This window comes from Dermacentor silvarum, chromosome 4 (assembly GCF_013339745.2).
Source record: "Dermacentor silvarum isolate Dsil-2018 chromosome 4, BIME_Dsil_1.4, whole genome shotgun sequence".
Classification (NCBI taxonomy): domain Eukaryota; kingdom Metazoa; phylum Arthropoda; class Arachnida; order Ixodida; family Ixodidae; genus Dermacentor; species Dermacentor silvarum.
The window spans coordinates 200,891,884-200,898,157 of NC_051157.2; the positions used below are offsets into that span (position 1 = coordinate 200,891,884).

General features: G+C 42.3%; 1 long non-coding RNA gene across 1 annotated transcript; it reads right to left on the reverse strand.

Annotated features, from left to right (window-relative positions):
• Nucleotides 1-1,432: 1,432 nt before the first annotated feature.
• LOC125944906 (uncharacterized) lies at nt 1,433-6,064 on the reverse strand. Its single transcript, XR_007466594.1, has 9 exons — nt 5,403-6,064; nt 4,386-4,507; nt 3,792-3,923; nt 3,137-3,338; nt 2,432-3,048; nt 2,220-2,309; nt 2,065-2,120; nt 1,697-1,916; nt 1,433-1,610 (listed from the first exon to the last, which is right to left on the reverse strand). It is a non-coding gene; the product is annotated as an uncharacterized LOC125944906 (long non-coding RNA).
• Between the last annotated feature and the right edge of the window lie 210 nt (nt 6,065-6,274).

The window sequence follows — 6,274 nt, forward strand, 5'->3', positions numbered from 1 at the left end:
TTTGCTGTCCTAAGTTCGAGCAGTAAAGATGTGCTTTGAGGACAGCAATGAATAGCTCTATTTATTGCCAGAATGTTTTTTACGTGGAAGTTATCGTCCTTTACCACTGAACAATTTATTGTTTGTGGAGAAGCCAGTGATGCCCAGTAGTGGCAAACATCCCTAATTCCAATCAGACACAGCGTCTTGCTTTATTCAGTACTTGCCGACTTGAGAAGGCAGCAAATGATTAAGTACTATATAGTTACATGAGAGCCCTTAACCTGCACCAGAATGTCATGCGAGAAGAAATATTAGCAAGAGCGATATTTACAGAATATATTGATCACAAGATACTTGGTGACAACATGGAAGGCACGTCAGGAAGTATCAACTGTTATCAACTTCAGCAGTGTGTTCAAGGTTTGGTTCCTCAGTCTTGTGCTGGGCATTGTAAAAATGTATTTTAATGCGACCAGTTAAGAACACGTGTCCAGATGAAAATTGGAGGTTAATTTCCAGCTGGGAATGGGATTTCCAGCTGATTTTTTCAATACCAGCTGGAATGACAGTTTTCCTGCTGGAAATGGAGCTCGTAATCACATTATCCAGCTGTGCCAGTTTCTACACAGGGATTTCTACACTGGAACGGCTTCCAGCTGAAGCTGACAACAGCTAAGAAACCTGTTTCCAGCTGTATCAGACGTTCCAATCCCAGCTGGAAAAAGTAATTTCCAACTGGGAAGGATTTCCGGTTTAATAATCCAGCTGGAACTGGAAATTTTTTCCATCTGGAAGATCTCGCATAGTAATATGCGAGATCCAGCACAAAATTGTGCTGGAAAAATTGTGCTGGATCGCTTCACTTGTAAAGCAGGCCTCGGGTTACATCACACAAACTGGAAGGCGGCCGTGCACGTGGTACAACAATTAAAGCACTGACATGGATACCAATCATCCCAGCCCACGTGAAAAAGTTTTTACTTCCAGCTGGATTATGGAACCGGAAATTTCATCCAGCTGGATACTTTTCTAGCTGGGAAGGCAGCTGGAAAAAATCCAGCTGGAGACTTTTCTAGCTGGGAAGGCAGCTGGAAAAAATCCAGCTGGAGAAAATTTCCGGTTCCATAATCCAGCTGGAATGACTCCCAACTGGAATGTCTCCCAGCTGGATCCAGCTGCAAGAACTGCTAGCTGGAATTTGGCTGGAAGAGGTTCTAGCTAGATCCACAGTCCGTGGTGGTACACAGCACCGGTCACCGCAGTTGAAAAATAGGCCCTTTTTTTGCCTCTAGAGAAAGTGATCCTAGCTTTAATGCTGCGGTCCCCTAGATTTACCGCGGACAACAGATGACACCAGCTACTTTCAACTTGCTGGAACCTAGAAAAAATGCACTGCGGCACGTGGTTTTCACCAGTAGCTCATGTGCAAATAAAGAAACGACTGTGGTGTAAGATCTAATATGTATTTAACTCAAACATATCACGTCACATAGGTGCAGCTTTGCAATGTCAATTCATGCGCAGCTTCTTCTTGCAGTCTTGAATTTTTTCTGATAAAGTGCGCATGACGTTGTGGTGGGCCAGCGTGGTATCCACATTATTCACACTGCCCCAGTGGGCCAGGCATCCTGCAGGAAAATATATTGAAAAAATTTTGAAAAGCATAAAATGCATTCAAAGTATAGCACAATATCGTGACGAAAAAAAGACTAACCGTAAATAACCTCCACTTTTTCCGGCGTGAGCTGTTTGGATGGCTCCAGCCCACTGTTGGCTTTTGTGGGTGCCAACCGACCGCTCACACTTCTCTGCGCAAGCGTGTGGAAACCCCACACAACTTGAGCAGCATCTCTAACCAATATTGTGGCTTTCTTATTTTTGAACAGCTTAGCTGCTTGCTTCTGTGAGATAAAAATGTTCCTGGATAGATGGAACTGAAAGAAGAGAAATGTATGGACAAAGAAAACCTCATTTTAAGTGGTAAAAGAGCCTGTGCATGCCAACTTAAGCTCAAGTTTTGTTTCACTCCCACACTTAAAAGAAATGCATAGGAAAACAGTTTTATGAGATGCGTGCACTTACCAGCCCACCATCACACAAGGAAAATTCAGGCACCGTCTGCTGAGCCGCTTGGTTTGCTGAAATGTTGAAAAGTACCATTCACAAAACATTAGTATATTGAATTGTGTATATTCATTTTATCACTGTAACAAATGTTCACATCCTGAAGTTCTTACAGCAAGCAGCCTCTTCGACTGTTTTTTTGGTGCAGTTGTTTTCTGGTACTGCCGATGGTGGTGTAGCTGTGGCCACTTGCACACTGTCCCCTGCACGATTTTTCTTACTTGCAAAACACTCACTTACAGGTTTAGGGAGAGCAATGACAGAGCACACAAAACCAACATGTACACAAGCTCAAGTTACAAAATGTAAATATTTGGCTTGTTACCACAGGGTTTCTTCTTGCACTTAGCACTTTCAGGTGCTGGCTCTGATGCAGGTGCTGGCTCTGATGAAGCTTCTGGCAACTCCTCCGCTGCCAGGTTGCTTCGGAGATTAATGCCTGCAAGAACGACTGATTAATGCAACTGCAAATTTCCACATGACCAGAGATATGAACTGTTCTTCAGACTTCTTCCTCAGTGTAAATGAAAGCAAGAAGTTTTCTGGCCTTAGAATAAAACTTCTCATGACGTATGGGAGGGATGTCAGAACCATGCTCAATATGCCAAAAAAGGTAATGATCATGAAAACATGCAAGGGAAGGCAAACTGTTGTCAAATGAGACATAACTTTTGCACGATGTACACAAACCTTATTCAACATGAACATTGTCAGATACAAGTGACCTGAAACTCCTTCGCTTTTCACATATTGAATATGGATAAAATCAGCCTATTAATTTTCACACAAATAACTGATTAGGTGAAGCAGCATAGCAGTCATCACCACAATGCTTACAGCTAGTCTTAAAAATATGTTTGCCATTCCATTTGCAGAAATATACAGTGAGCTTACCATTTCCACACCGACAGGGCTGGCTCAAATTTTCCAGTGTCCGCTGAACTGGGGAAAAGTAGAAAAGTAACTTGTCAGCCAAGTTAATATATATTATTACCATCTCAAAAAATATTTGGTAATTTGATCAACTTACACAAAGCCATCTGTTTCTCCACTTTCTTTTGTAGGAAGTCTATATTCCTTTTCAAGGAGGCTGAATGCTGACATTCCAGCTTATATCTACTTTTCCAAAACTTAGCCTCCTTCTCAGAATTTCTCAGTTCTGATAACGCGATGACACTGTCGTCGTCGTCACTGGAGTCCGAGCATTCCTCTGAGGTCTTAATCCTCTTTCTCTGCATAAACAAGTTGCAAGTAAAATTAAAACATGTCATGTGTGCACAGCTAGTCATTAAATAGAAGACAGCTTTCATTAACTGCTGGGAGACTAGCCTTGTACTTCGAGGTGCTTTTCTAGCCTTAAAGACAACAGTTGCCCTAAATTCCCACATGAAGGTGGCTTTGAACATCAATTTCTTTATCTAATTACTACTCCACTGATTAAATGGCAGCACGTCTGATTTGGCTGTAGCCCAGGCTAGTGCACATTTCAGAAACTTTCGAGGGCTTATTTTAGTGCATGCAGAAGATAGCAGGCTGCATTATATTTATGAAAATCTATAGACTAAGGGCAATGTAAACTAAAGCCAGTTCATCTATTTCAGTAATTGTGACATCAGCCAGCACTGAGGCAAATGAGGCTTGATTCAACGCGAAATATCTGAAGCCATTTTGCACATCTCGCTTACCCTTGGAGCTGCTTGAGTTTTGCCAGCAGCTGCAGCATTATTAACCAGTGCATGTTTGGTGTGCTGCTCGAGAACTGCTGCAAGCTGTTGCTTTTTCGTGCACAGCTGATTTTGTATCTTTTTCCTGGACTCCTGCAAGAGACAACTTTAATGTAGAACCCAGTTATGCTGTCTACCACAAGCGTTAATTTAACCAAATTGAACAGTCGCTTGAATTTATCTAAAAAAATACATAACTTTTACATGTTTTCTCCCAACCATTTTGATATTGTAACAGGTCTCCATCAAATTTTATGCATCTGCCAATGCTAAGCATGCATGGGCAATACCCATATAGAAGCAACTGAACTGTTTTGTTTAGCAGGTTGTGTAGTGACCCCCTGGGTTTCATTTTGACATTTCACCAGAATCTCACAACAAATGCACCAATTTCAGGAATTCTGGGAAGTTTGATAAACCCAAGTTACTCAGGCAGTAAACAGCCAGAGTTGAAAATCGCTTTTGGTACAATGTAGCTTACACAAGCAGTCAGTAAAGGTCATGCAGCCCCAGTGGCAGTAGTTGACAAAGCAAAGGCTCTTTTCAGATGTTTACCTGCATCGCAGTTTTTTTGCTTGTTCGAGCATCATCATCTTTGCCTACATCCTCCAAATCAGATGCATGGATTGGAGGGACAGGTGTTCTCTTGTCCATCTGCTTCAGTTCTTCTTTCGTTTCTGCCAAAAAGTTCATCCAGCAGTGTGTCAATATTAGTAATAAGTAAGCACAATTTTTCGATACAAAAAAAAAAAAAAACCTAAGCTTGTGAGTGCACTGTTGACAAATGCACTGTACAGCCCAGATTTTTCCTGTCGCAGTATTACGCAATATTACATGAGTATTACACTGTCGCAATTAGGCGCATGTTTGTGTATTTTAACACACTCTGGAGATCTGATAATGCGAGTTTGTCCGTCACAGCTGCGGTGCGTTCACAGATATTGCAGTTAAATACGCGCTCCAACGGACTTAAAATAGCTGTCATAACGGAAATCGCTTCAAGACGAAAAATTGAAGCAGCGTGCATTCTTTGTCATATCAGCTGCATATAATTGCTACAACGCAATTATATCTTTCAGGTCTACAATAATAAAAATTTAAAAAAAAAACACGATAACTGAGATCACGCACGTGATTGATTTTGATTCGCAATGAAAATTCTAGCTGCTGAATGAAGAAGCGCACAAGATCACATACATGCGAGAAATCCCTGTGTACGTTCGAAATGACCGATCGGCATGATGACAACTAAAGAACACGGTTCACGATCGAGGGCGATTTCACCTTGCGACAACTTTCTGTGGCAGCACGACCAAGGCTATAAGCTTCGGCTCCGTAGCCTTAGCCCTGCTGCCACAGAAAGTTGTCGCCAGGTACACATTAATCGACTGGGCAGCCGACATGCATGGCGAATCACCGCTTATGTTTTAAGTAGCCAAGCCAGCCGTTCGCGCATACGATCAACGTGATTCCGAACCCACCATCGACGTTCAGAAAACAGCAATAATAACGCATTCGCATTTCACGAATATAATCACGAAACCGCAAGGCAAACTTAAAATTAACACTCACCTGCCAGCTTAAGAATCTGGACAACATATTCGCCGCTGTCCTCCTCGTCGTTGGGGTCGCACCAGTTGGCACTGTACGTCACTTTGTTGTCAAAGTCCAACAAGTGGAGTGGGTAAAAGTCATGTATGTCTTTGACGGGTATTATGTATCTTTTCGTCTTGTCAATCTCATTGACAAAGCGCACCAGCGCAAACATCTTTTAAGAATACCAGCCGTAGCCTGCGATATGATACGGAATATCCTGGTAGGGCCAGTCGGGCTTGACATACAATAAAGACCAACTTTGTCACATTTGCTTGCATGCACGTGCTAAATAACAGACAACACACTTGCGATGGTGATGGCGATTAGGCCTACGCCTTGCAACGAGCGGGCGGGCGCGGCCAGACACGGCTACCTCAATGCTAACGCGCTAGCAAAAAAAAAACAGTTCTTGAGCAAATAAAACTTTAAAAAACGCAGTAGAAAAGAATAACTACTTTTTGTATAAAAATGCAGCAATAAAGTGAGAAATAGGTGGTGATTAAAGTCACATCCCGAGTCTCGGAAGAAGTTGGTAGATCTCAGAGGCTGTCCTTTCGCTACCTGAACGCACCGAAAACACAGCTACTGTCGCCTTGGTTGAGCATACATGGAACCTCCTTCTTTGTGCACCATGTACATCAGTACACTAAAATATAAAAAAAGAAATAGTCTTGCGAGCGCGGTTAGTATTACTCTACTATCACGATGAGTATCCACCCAGATATCCATTACGCAGCCATTGGGCTGTCGAAGCCATAGCCAGAGGCTGATCGCTGAATGCGTGGTTAAAGGTGGTTCTTTATCAAGTTGGTCTTTATTCTATGTCTTTATTCTATGCGTGGTTGTAA